Source organism: Lissotriton helveticus, chromosome 1_2, assembly GCF_964261635.1.
Source record: "Lissotriton helveticus chromosome 1_2, aLisHel1.1, whole genome shotgun sequence".
Classification (NCBI taxonomy): domain Eukaryota; kingdom Metazoa; phylum Chordata; class Amphibia; order Caudata; family Salamandridae; genus Lissotriton; species Lissotriton helveticus.
Window position 1 is genome coordinate 297,089,813 of NC_136058.1, and position 13,200 is coordinate 297,103,012.

At 52.6% G+C, this 13,200-nt stretch overlaps 1 protein-coding gene across 1 annotated transcript in view; it reads left to right on the forward strand.

Annotated features, from left to right (window-relative positions):
- Positions 1 to 13,200, forward strand: part of HECTD3 (HECT domain E3 ubiquitin protein ligase 3) — a 329,773-nt gene that overhangs the window by 103,009 nt on the left and 213,564 nt on the right. The gene's annotated exons all lie outside the window — the stretch shown is intronic.

Here is a 13,200-nt window from a genome sequence, read left to right on the forward strand (position 1 = left end):
TTTTTGTCGATGTTTTTGATGTATAGGAATGTCCAGTAAAAAGACCTTGGGGTTGAAACCATGCAACGCCTTTCACCGTGCCATTTCTGTTACCGACCCCCATCTCATAGGTCTTTGGTGTCTGGAGCGCGACCGCAACCCTAAGTCGTGCTCCGACTGCCGAGTGTTGCAGAAAGATTTGAGAGAGCAGTCCCTAAAGCTGCTTGCGGCCTGGCTCCAGGCGCCTCGGAGATCTCACTGAAGATCTTGTTTCCAGTCTCTGTCAAGAAGCAGGTCCGAGCACCGCTCTGGGGGATCCAAGTCTTATTCCTCTCACTCGAAGTCCTCTTGGTCCAGTAATAAGCACCACAAAAAGCATAAGAAGTCAAAGCATGCTTCGTCTTAGCTCCGTCCGTCAACTATCGAGATATAGTAGTCTTGGCGTTCAAGGCCCTGCTCCGCAGAGCAGGTGCCTCTGTCAGCTCCGCGTTTCCCTTCCTGTCAGTGGCCTCCTGCCCAGTTGAAAACCTTTATGATGCCATTTGCGCCATATTTGGGCTGCCTGTCCCTGCCGGTGCGTCTTTGGGCCCCACAGGTTCTCTGAAAGAAGTTCCCTTGGGTTCCTCGCCTTTAGCATCAGCCCCGGCGCCCAGGGCTCCTCTTGGATCCGGACTGGCACTGGTCGTACCACCTCTACCTTCCCTGACGCCGAGACCCTCAACGTCGCCAGCGCCCACTGGTGCCACTTTCCGCATCCTTATTCCAGCCAACACTGAGCTAGTTGGGCGTCCACTGATGCCAAGACCAGAACTGTTGGGCTCCATGCCATATCCTATGCCTTAATCTGAGGAGCTAGGATTGGATAAGGATTGGGAGGGGCAGCAGAATCCCTTAGAAATCCCGGTTTCTAATGAAGAAGTAGACAGGTACGAGGACCTGGGTGCTGCCAGCGGTTTGGACACCTCCCCCTATCCTGGCTACGGAGAAGAGGGCTTCATTTGCAATGATGGTGCGTAGGACTGCGGAGGTCTTGGACCTGCAGCTTTCTACGGTGGCCGTCAAGACAAAATGGGCAGGACGATTTCCTCGACGGTGGCGCATATAGCGATTCCTGCATGCATAGGCTTTTGCGATTCCTTAATCGCAAATAAGGAATCGCAAAAGCCTTCCTTGATGCATTTGCCAGTTAGTTCCCAAGCCTCATTTGAAGGGGGGTAAACCAAAAATTATATTTTTTGTTGACTATAGAGGCCCAATGCTGTCACTAAGACAGATGCACACCCTATCTCCAGAGCAGATGAATCTATTTGCAGGCTATGGGCAGCCAAGTTTCTCAGTACTTTTGATATGACATTAGGGAACTGGCAGATTGGTCTGACCCCTGGAGCAAGAGAAAAGTCAGCATTCCCGACCCTAGATAGACATTACCAATTTACAGTAATGCCATTAGGACTAAAGAATGCTGTGCCACATTCCAAAGGTTGGTGAACAAGGTTCTTTCTGGGTTGGAAGCTTTTAGTGCACAATATATAGATGATATTGTGGTCTATAGCTCCACTTGGCAGGATCACCTGATCCATGTTGGAACTGTCCTTCAGGCTCTGCAGAGTGCAGGCCTTACTATCAAGGCAGAACTACTGGCAATTGGGTGACCCTGTGTCCCTCGGAACCTGGGCAATAGTGCTATAAACTACAAATGGCTCTGTCTGGTAGAACCAAACAATTTCTTTATTACCAAAATATTTTCAAGAAGCCAAAGACATAAACTAACTAAATTAAGCTCTGTTTTGCACAACAAAAATAAATAGAACTCTTTATCTGTTGTGTCAGAAATGACTATCTTTTTCAATTTTAGTTATTTTATAAGTGAAATTATTAAATTTTTCAGAAAAGGCTGACGGACAAACAAAAACATATATAAATAGTGACTGATGTGACAAATGGTGAGCTATACCACAGTAATATCAAATTCATAAAACAACACAAACATAAATACTCAGGATCTCCGTCCCCTTTTGAGTTTCAGCAATAACCAGCAAAATCAATGAGTATATGGTTACAGAGATTCAGAACATGAGAGAATACTACGTCGAAGTTTCGACTCCGATGTCAGTGTGATTTATGAGTCATCAAGTAGGGTCTTCCTCAGGACAAGATAAAAGCTGGTGTCAGCTTCCAGTTTAAACTCCTCCAATTATAGTAGGATCATGGAAGCAAACCGTTGTCATGGTAGTTCCTCAGATGAAATAAATCAAGAGGCAGGTCTGTGCCAGTACCCGTCCTCAAGTCGGGCCATTCCTTGGCTTGACTGGGCACTACAGGAGGTTTGTAAAGGGGTATGGTACAATTGTGAGCACCCTCACAGAATTTACCTCCAAGAAGATGCCAGAGAAGGTTAACTGGACAGTGAGCTGTCAAAAGGCTTTTGCCATTCTGACTGAAGCAATGTGCTCAGCACCCATTCTCAAAGCTCCAGATTATTCTTAGCAGTTCGTAGTGCAGACTGATGCCTATGAACATTGGATAGGAGCGGACCTATCCCAAAACAATGAGGATGGCGATGAGCAGCCTGTTATTTTCATTAGCAAGAGGTTACTCCCCTGAGAGCAGTGTTGCAGTGCAATTGAGAGGAAAGCCTTTGCTTTGGTCCCTGAAGAAGTTGAAACCATACTTGTTTGGTGCTCACTTCATTGATCAAACTGACCACAGCCCTCTCAGATGGCTGATGCAAATGAAGGGAGAAAACCCCAAACTGTTGAGGTGGTCCATCTCCCTACATGGAACGGACTATATAGTGGATTTATAGACCCGGGACTGACCATGCCAATGCAGATGGCATTTCCAGGTTTTTCCACTTGGATGACGAGGACTTTCTTGGGAAAGGTTAGTCTCATTCTCTTTAGTTAGAGGGCAGGGTTATGTAGGAAAGTGTCCCTTTTGACATGGTCACATTCACTTTTTGGCTGGTAATTGATGCAGTTTGGATAGAAGTGCACTTGGTTCCTGCTTTCGAGGTCTCTAGTGCCAGATCTCTTTCCCTAAAACTGTAATTGGCCCCACAATTGGCAAAACCTTTAGCGAACCAGTAAGTCCCTAGAAAAAGGTAGCCCTTGTACCTTGATCATAGATACTAAAGAGGATCCCTAAGGGCTGTAGCATGTATGGTGCCACTCTATGGGACCCCTCACCACACTCACGCAAACTGCCATTGCAGGCTGGGTGCCATGGTGCAGATGAAAGCGAAGACACAACATGGCACAACTCCTGTGTGCCAAGCCTGCAGGCACTGCATTCAGTGTATGTAAGTCACCCCTAGAGCAGACCTTGAAGCCCTAAGGCCTGGATGCATTATATGCTTATGAGGACATATCTGCATGACCAGATATGCCCCTGTGATGTCCAAGTTGATTCTTTTTTTTTTTTGTTTTATAAATTCTTTTTATTGTTGCAGCAGGCGAATCATAAGTACTAGGAACAAGACAGCGCGGGGGAGCATCAACATTCCGCTCTACCCGCCTTTACGCAACTTTTGAAATAGTCAGTTACATTGCATTCATCCTGACGAACTTATTTTTCATTTTCACCCCGAACTCACCCCCCCCCCCCATCAACTATAAGTAAAGGCAGTAACTGAGAGACCTCTCCTCGAAGCCCCCCTTCCCGTCCTCCCCCCCCCCCCAAGCAGCATGACACCCTCCTCAACCACTCCCCCCCCCCCCCCCGACCCTCGCGGCTCTCTCGGTCCTCTAAGTTGTGTGACATTGAGCATAGGCAAACCCCCCGTCCCGAAACCTTCAAGGGTACAAAATGCTGGAATCAGCGACATATGCACCATCTCTGTGATTCATCCTACCACCCGCCCACTTCCCCCACCGGTCCCACCCTACTACTCCAACCCATGGTAGTGTCTCCACTTGGCCCATATTTTTCTAAATTTGCGGGGGCACCCTCTAGCTTTATATGTAACTCGTTCAGCTGCCATATACATATCTAGACCTCTTCTCCATTCCTCCAGATCTGGTTTCCCAGGCGCCCCCCACAATCTTGCAATGTCTCTTTTTGCGACCACCTGGGCCAGCAGCAGAAAGATGAGTAAGTATCGCGTGATATCCACCTCCGTGGACATTCCCAAGAACGCCAGTTTGGGGTCCTTAGGTATCTCTACCTCCAGTACCGCACTCAATTCATTGAAAACCTCGTCCCAATATTCCTGTATCACTGTGCATCCCCAAATGATGTGGAAGAAGTCGCCTGTTAGGTGCTGGCATCGTAGACAGGTGGTGTTGGTAACCCTCCCCATCCGGAAAAGCCTCACTCTGTCAAAGTATGCCCGATGAAGGACCTTAAACTGGATGAGGCGAAGCCTCGATTTTATGGCCACTTCTCGGGGGTGCATGAGTATGAGTTCCCAGTCCAGGTCCTCCAGCGTACCCACGTCTGCCTCCCACCTCTCCCTGAGGGCCTGTAGATCACCCAACATGTTATTTGTCAGTGTTTTGTAAGTCATGGATACCGCCCCCCTCTGTATCTGTTCTTGCAGTAGACGGCCCTCAAGTGGTGCAAACTGGGGAATGTCAGTGAGAGATATGTTTTGGGCTCCCCATGCATGTCGCAGCTGTATGTATTTGTAGTATTGGGTTCCCTGGAGTCCAAATTCCTGCTGCAGCGCCTGAAAGGTTTTAAGTTCTCTCTTTGCTATGACATCCCCAACTGTGGATATGCCAATGTCATCCCACCTTTGAAACCCACGCAGCTTGTTTAGTTCAGTCAGCCACCTACATGACCATAAGGGTGTTTGGCGGGTGGGCCTTTCATGCCAGCCCATTCTAACCGACGCTCTGCGCCACGCCGACAGGGTAATCTTAGTCGCAGGGAGAAGCTGCCCCCCCCCCCCCCCCCCATATAAAAAGTGGAGCACCGTCTTATTGCCCCACTTAGATCTCTCTAGTGCATAGGTGGGGTGGTCAGCCGGGGCGTGTATCCAATCGTTGATCGGGGTGAGGTGTTCCGCCCAGTAATAGGCCTCCAGATTAGGCAATGAGAGACCCCCACTATATTGGTGACGCTGCATAGTCATGAGTGCCACCCGGGACTGCTTCCCCAGCCACAAGAAAGAGCGGAGATCGGTATGGATTTTCCGCAGTGTCAGAGCCGGAAGGGGATAATACTCATTTTGCAGGGCGTATAAAAACTTCGGGAGTAGGGTCATTTTATATAGAGCAGCCCTGCCCAACATGGTGAGCGGGAGCGGCCTCCACCTATCCATCTCCGCCTTTGCTGCCACCAAAACTCGGTCGACATTGTCCGTGTAGGAGCGCCGCTTATCTCGGGTGATAAAGACCCCCAAGTACCGGAAGCCTTCCGTGGTGTGGATGAGCAGCTCAGGCAGCTCCTCCCCTCGCGGGGCACCTTGTGGGTCGTAGAGGACCGACTTATGCCAGTTTATAGCATGTCCGGCTACCGCCCCAAAGTCGTCTAGTTCCCTGAATATGGCCGGTAACGTCGTAGCCGGGTCGGTCACGTACAACAGTACATCATCGGCGTATAGGGAGATCTTCTCCTGTTCAGTGGCCGATTCCCCCCAGTGGAAGCCAGTCACATCTCGGTTAAGCCGGATACGGATCGCAAGGATCTCGATCGTGAGGGTAAAAAGGAGTGGGGACAGCGGACACCCCTGTCGCGTCCCCCGCTCTATCGCGAACTCTCTCGACATTCGCCCATTTATTCGCACTCTAGCCCTAGGTTTCGAGTATAGAAGTTTCACCCAGCGCTGGAAGGTGGGCCCAAACCCAAACCGTTCAAGGGTCCCCATTAGGAAAGGCCAGTGGACCGCATCGAACGCTTTCTCTGCGTCCAAGGAGAGGAACCAGTGTGGCTCCCTCCTGTCACCGACTTCTTGGAGCCAGTTGTGGGTGCGCCGCAGGTTGAGTTTGGTAGCCCTGTCCGGCAGGAACCCGGACTGGTCTGGGTGGACCAGGCCCGTTATTACCTGTCGTAAGCGTCGTGCCAGAATAGTGGCCAGGATTTTAGTCTCAATATTTAGCAGCGAGATTGGGCGATAGGAGGAACAGTCGCCACGGGGCTTGCCTTCTTTGTGAATCGGGATTATGGTAGCTAGGGCCAGGTCCGGCGGTAGGCCTCCCGAGGCGAAAGCGCCCGCATATAGCGACTTCAAGTGACGTGAAAGGAGGTCCCCCGTTCGTTTGAAGAACTCCGCCGGGAAACCATTTGGTCCCGGAGCCTTCCCCGGTTTCAGGGCAGCCATCGCCTCTGCGATTTCATCTAGGGACAGGTCGGCTTCCAAAGCCTCACTATCTTCGGGGGTCAACTGCGGAACTTCCACGCTACCCAGGAACGACTGCACCACCTCGCAGTCCCCTAGGTCCCTCGCCCTGTAGAAGTCTTCGAAATAGGTCGCAAAGGCCTCTGCTATAGTGCCGTCTGTGGACGCCCGCGCCTTACTGGGGAGCTCAACCCAATCCACCCACCTGGCAGCTTGCTCGCGCCTGCTCAGCCATGCCATGAGTTTACCAGATTTGTCTCCGACATCGTACAAGCGATGTAGGGTGGCCAGCGCCTGTGTACGCGCCTCGTCCGTGCTTAGCTCTCTATACAGCCTTTGAGTGTCTAGCAGTATTCTGAGATCTACCTCCTCCTTCGTTCTGTGATATTTAGCCTCTCGGGTCAAGATGTTTGCCTCCTCCTTCGCTATGGCTTCCGTGCGTTTCCTTCTGGCCTCCCCCACCCTGGATTGGAAGCTGTCCCTCAACACCGTTTTCATGGCTTCCCATAGTGTCACCCCGGACTGTACCGATCCCTCGTTTTCCGCCAAAAAATCTCTGATATCCGCTCTTATGCCCCCTAGAATTTCAGGAGTCAGTAAATCCCATGGCGACATATGCCACTGTGCCTGACCTCTCCCCCTTCCCCGACCTATGTGTACGAACAGCGGGGAATGGTCCGAGATACCCCTCGCCCTGTAGTCTGCCTCGTCCCCCGCCGAAAGTTCCTGTCTCGATGTGAAAATGTAATCTAGCCTAGAGAAGACCTTGTGGGCCCCAGAGTAGAATGAGTAAGCTGCGTGGGTAGGATGAAGCCACCGCCAAACGTCGGTGAGACCGATCGTGTCCATTCTACGCGCCAAAGCCGTCTCTGCAGCCACTGTGTGGGGGTTCCCAGAACGATCGCGCATTGTGCACATCACGTCGTTGAAATCCCCCCCCACAATCTGTATCGTGTCCGCCGTGTCTAGGAGAATGGTCGTGATCTCCTGCATTGTTTTTGTTTGTAATTTGGGTGGAGCATAAACCGACAACAGAGTGTACCTGCGCCTCCTCCATGTCCCCTGCACCCCGGCAAACGAGCCCTGTGGGTCCAACCATGTACGTGTGACTGTGAAGGGTGCTGTTTTCCTAACTAGTATTGCCGTGCCCCGTGAGTCCATGGTGTACCCCACGTGTGCCAGAACTATGTACTGCCCGCGCGCTAAAAAAGCACAGCGGTTCCCCCTCAAATGTGTTTCCTGCAGGAAAACGATGTCAGGTGCTACACGCTTAATATATGCAGTAACCAGGCTCCTCTTAATTTTGGACCCCAGACCGTTCACGTTCCAGGTTAGCGCCTTAACCCCGGCGCCTTCACCGTGTGGTGTAGCTAGTGTATTTGCCATTGTATCACCTGAGGACTGTCCAGTACCGGGCCCCAGGGCCGGGATGGTAGCAAGGGTAAACTTTCCCGAAGTTGCTGCTGCATGCACACCTGTCTCCCTCCCTTCCCAACATCCCAACACTCCAACATGGGGTAAACTGTAACCAAACCCCTTCCTGCACCCCCCTCCCCACCTCCCTCCCCTTCCAGTTGCATCCCAATCCGGGTCTCAACTATCCGTGGGAGAAGGCCTGTCGCCCTCCCACACATCCCACCCTCAATCAACAGCAACCAGTGTTAAGAGCACAAAAAACAGTAGTGGGGGTGTGCCAACTTGCTTGCTCCGCGTTGCCGAGCCGCCATCATTTTCCCATTCCCAGTATACCACAGTTCACGAATGTGAGTCTTGTGTGTCCACTTGTCCCTCACGGCCTGTAGAGTTTTGTTCCAGCTGCTGGATTTCTTTAGCCAGAGGGTGCAACGAGTCACTCCTTGCATCTTCCTCCTCCTCCCCGGATGCTCGGCCTTCCGATTCCTCCACATCTTCTTCTTCTGAGCGGATTCCATTTCTTAGGCCATTCATTCTCGAGCCCGCCACTGAATCGGTACCCGGCGACGCCGATCTGCCTCTTCTCCCGTTCTGTAAGTTCCTCGTCCTGTATGGAGTCCCCTGTGACATGTTCTGCGTCCTCCTCAGTCTTCGACGCTGCGGCTTCGGCCTCTCCCACACCGGTCGTTCCCGCAGTGACCGGTCTAGCGCCGCCCGGCCCGCCGCCTCTCTACTGGTCAGGATAGGGCGCTCTTCAAGCCACTGCCATGCGTCGTCCGGGTGTGGGAAGAAGATGGCTTTGCCCTGATAGATGACCTTGAGCTTGGCCGGGAAGAGGAGCATATACTGAATGCTGAGGGATCTCAGTTTTGCTTTTACGGCGTCGAAGGAGCGGCGCTGTTTCGAGACCTCCTGACTGTAGTCCGGGAAAATCATAATGGTGGTATTCTCGAAACGGATCTCGCCCATTGCCCTGGCTTCTCGTAGGATCAGATCCCGATCTGCGAAGTTCAGGAATCGCGCTATGACCGGTCGTGGTCTCGCGCCCTCCGGTGGCTTGGCCAGAAGCGCCCTGTGCGCCCTCTCTATGATAAAGCACGAGGAGAATCGTGCCGTCGGAAAGGTCTTTTTGAGCCAGTCGAGGAGGAAGGCGGTCATGCTCCTTTCCTCAATCCCTTCTCTAAAGCCCACAAAGCGTAGGTTGTTCCGCCTTGACCTATTTTCAGCGTCGTCCACCTTCCATAGGAGTTGGCGGTGGGAGGCCTGGAGCTCCGCCATGTCCTTCTTTAGTTCAGAAACCGACTTCTCAGTGTCCGTCAACCTCGACTTGGCCACAGTGACCCTGTCTGTCAAGTTTCGAAAGTCCTGGCGCAGCAGTGTCACCTCGGACCCTACCTCCCCTATCTTGGTTTCCAGGGCCGCTCGGGAGGCTTGGATGTCCGTTCTCGACGCCTGTATGGCCTCTAATAGCATGTTCGTGTCATTGCGTGCGCCAGAGTGCGTGGGTTGTGGGTCCGCCGTAGGTCGCGTTGCCGCGAAATTGTCCATTGGGCCCTTGCTCGCCGGTTTGGGCATTGTCTCCCTCTTGCCCATATCTGCGTCGTCTGGAGGCCGGACGCCTCTGGGCCAGATCCCCGCTTCGCAGTGCTACCCCTGTGGTCGGTCGTGTGTCTGAGGCCGAGGCAGGGCTACAGGGCGCCCCGACCGGTCAGTTCCCTCGGGCAGCCTCCCCAGAGACTCTATGTCCATGCACACCTCCCGTCTCGGGTGCGGTAGCCGGGCAGTGGTCCCCTTATCGTGTCTCTTGAGGAGCCTTCTCTCCCCCCAGCCCGGGTCTCAGGGCATAGGCACCGGCAACAGAACTCTGTGGTTGGGGGAGTCGAGGTGTCGGTCAGCCGCTCCTTTTTCCCCGCACGGGGTCGCCGGCTTCAGGACTACAGGGCCTGGTCCACTAACTCCCAATGGGCCCCCGAGTTCCTGTATGGAGCGATCGCCTGTCCCCTCGGCGTGTCTTACTGTGTGGCCTCCACGCTGGTGTGGCACCTCCGGTGTGTACCCTCTCTCCCGGTGCCAGGCCGATCTGGGCTCACCTTCGGGGCTGGGGTGATTACCGAAGGGGGCCCCGTCGCCTCCACTCTCTAGTCCTGGGATGCCAGGGGGGCACTCCTTAGCCTGCGCCTCGTGTGCGGCCCCCCCCCGGGACTCCCACCGCCTCTGTGTTGTTACCCCCGATGTAGGCTCAAGCGGTGCAGTGTTGGCGGCAGGGGGGTCGCGGCGCCATCCAGGCACTCCCGATCTGGGATGGGCCACAGGGTTTCCGGGGCAGCACAAGCAAGCCTTCCCCCTCCAGGCAGGCCTCGGTGGTCTTCCGCGGCTGGAGAGCCGTCTCGCCTTTGTCTTTCAGCGAGCGGCCGCCATATTGGTGAAGGCGGGCGCCGCTTCTGTGATCGGTCCCCGGGTCAGGTGCCAGACATAGGCGGATCTCCTCACCTCTGTATCTGGCTCGCCGCCGCTCTGTCCCTGTACCCGGTCGCAGCTGCTGCACGGCGATGGGATCAACGTGGGGAACACGCCTCAGTCAGCACATTTTCACCATGGTGGCCGCCATCTTGGGTAGGTGTTCTGCGGTCATCCTGTCCCGCTCCCGCTGTCCGGCGGAGGCGGCTAGCGACCGTCCGCCCGGCTGATGTTCACCCGGTCAAGCCTCCATCGGCCCGCGAGACGAATCCGCTGGACCGCCGGCTCTCGGCTCGCGCCGTTCTCCCCAGGTGCCTAGGCCGCCATCTCGGTCTCCGGGAAACAGAGGAGTCCGCTCCATACACCGGAGCTAGACGAGGCAGACTCCGTTTCAGGACCACCGCTGCTCGTAGTAGGTGAGTGGGCTCCAGTACCGCACTGTTGGACGGCGTTTCTGGGACTTGGGGGATATTGTACGTCGGATTAAGTGCAGGCTCGGCCGGAGCTCTATGCAGGCACGTCTAGTCGGCCATGCTGCTGGCCACGCCCCCGTCCAAGTTGATTCTTGGACATTGCTAGTGAACAGGGAAGCCAGCTTGAATGTATGTACTGGAAACTGGTGCTCACAAGTTCCCCACCTACAATATGGCTTCACTGAAACCAAGATGTTTAGTATTAAACATATTGTGTTAATAAATCCACACTGATTCCATTGATGGATTTATTAGTATATGCACCCAGAGTGTACATTAGATGTACCCCATGAAAACCTACTTGTCCACTAGTGTGCTGGCTGACTGGTCCAGTCTAGCAACACAGGCTCGCTTCTGGCCCCCTAAGGAGGTGAGAGTTCCGCTCTCAGGGTTCAGGAACAATGCCTGCTCTGGCCAGAAGGATTTACAACTCCTTCAAACAGGATGGCTAGCAATCAGCATACCAAGGCCGGAGGCTTCAAAGCCATGCCGCCCTGCCCCAAGGCCCATTTGGCACCAGGACAGATGGGAAATTAGTATTCGAAGTAGGCGTGGAGCACACCCAGGTTACTCACACCTGTAAGGTGTGGGCTGCCTGATGTGCCCCACACACACATTTTGGTGATGGCAAAATGTAGGTAACTGGGAGAGAGTTATGCCCACTTCCCACAGGAAGCTGTCATATAGGGGCATAGTGACCCCAAGTGTAAATAGGCCATTGGCTACCACTCTTCTAATGCCCCTACATTTAGTATTTAGGGGGTTCCCTGAATCCAGAACTTTAAATTCCACTCACTGCAAAGAAGACCAGTACACTGAACAGCCGATCCCCGCAAAAACAGAAGACTATGTACTTTTGGCACCAAAACCTGGCTGTTGCACAGAAACTTAACAATTACAAAGACCCGCCTCGTCCTGCAGCTGTGCATCAGTCACAAGCCCTGGAGTGCTTCCAGCACTTCACAAAGCAGCCATCATCTTTCTTGGATTAGAAGCACTACTTGCCTGCAGTTACTGACAGCGACATCTGGTTTAAAGAAGCTGTTGTCCACTGAATATAGCCGCCCAAGAAAAGGTCAGCACACAGAAGGAGACCAGATCCGTCTTCCTGGCAAACTTGAGGACGCCAGGACTTCCACAAGCCCTGCTGTACCAACACCTGGGGTACCAGACTCTTGCTGCAACCAAAGCTTGTTGAAAGACCAGTCCGGACTCCAACGACATCACTGACGACCAGCCGATGAGGGATTTCCGCACCGCAGAGGCCAGCACATAGAGTGCCCCAGCTGTCCTGCCTGTGTCCCCCTGGCAGGTCCTGACCGACACAAATGGGTGCCTTGACACACGAGAGCCAGCCGACTACAAACACTGATCCGACCTGCCCGGCCCGGCTCACTGATGAGCCTAAGGCTGCTTGACCACACTACTCTAGATAGAGCACCTTGGGATTGCTAGAGCTACCCCGGAGCGCTCATAAGGGATACCTGGACTCTTCACACAACATACCTCTTTTTGGTATACCATATAAACAGCCAGCTTCCTAAATGAATCCATTGATTATTTTAACTCTTGCCTGTCCGACATCTTTAGGTTTGCTCCACGCAGACAGGGTCTGGTAGAGGCTATGGTTGAAAACTATCTTGCAGCTCGTTCCTGTTTAAATCTCTACTAACAATGCCTTTTCTGATAAGTGTGCTTTGCTGGTTGCCTCTCATTCCATTTATTGTCTCTCATTGGAATTATAACCTAGTTTTGACTTTCTTGATGTCTTATACACGGTGAACTTGTTCATAATGCTTACTGCAGCCCTAGTAGTGTTACAGTTTGAGCATGTGCTACTGGTAAGTGTCACCCTACTGGCTTGGGTCTTGTAGGGAGCTAGAGTGCTCCCTCTTGACCACTGTAGTTTCTCCAGTGAGAGTACAGTTTGGATACATGTAGGGATTTTGAGCCCCCTCATAGGAGAACATACAACATAGAAATTAGGCAGTTTGTCAGCGTTCGAACAGCTGGATGTTAGGGCTGTCATTGGTTTAGCATGCTATGTGTATGTCTATTTTTGTTATAACCTCTGCACACTTCTGGTACTTACTATACGTGAAAGGCGAGGGCATACCAACTTTAGAAGTCACCTTGTGCGGATAGTAGAATTCATGTATATTCTGGAACCTGCAATTCGACAGGCAGATCTTGTCGCACCTCCCACTCTGCTTGATAACTGAGTGGGTAGATCTCACACCGCATTTCACTTGTGATTAGTAACCCTGTGGGTACATTTAATGACCTTGCACCTGTGCTCAAAATCTCATCAACAAGTCTCCTATGTTATAAATCGCTTACAGCCTGCCAATGATGGTGTTAGAACTTTATGCCCTGCACGTGTCGCTGCTCACTGAACCCAACTACAGCATAAGAACCTAATCTAGTGGGGATTTAAGTTTGACAGTTGCTGCAAGGATGAGATGTGAGGTGATCTCTTTAACTTCCCATTTTCTCGGTTAAATTACAACCTACCTTCATTCTAGAGTCTTAAGTGTAATTTGTGAGTGAAGGAGCGTAACATTTTATCCCTCAAAACAGCGAAGTAGATTCCTG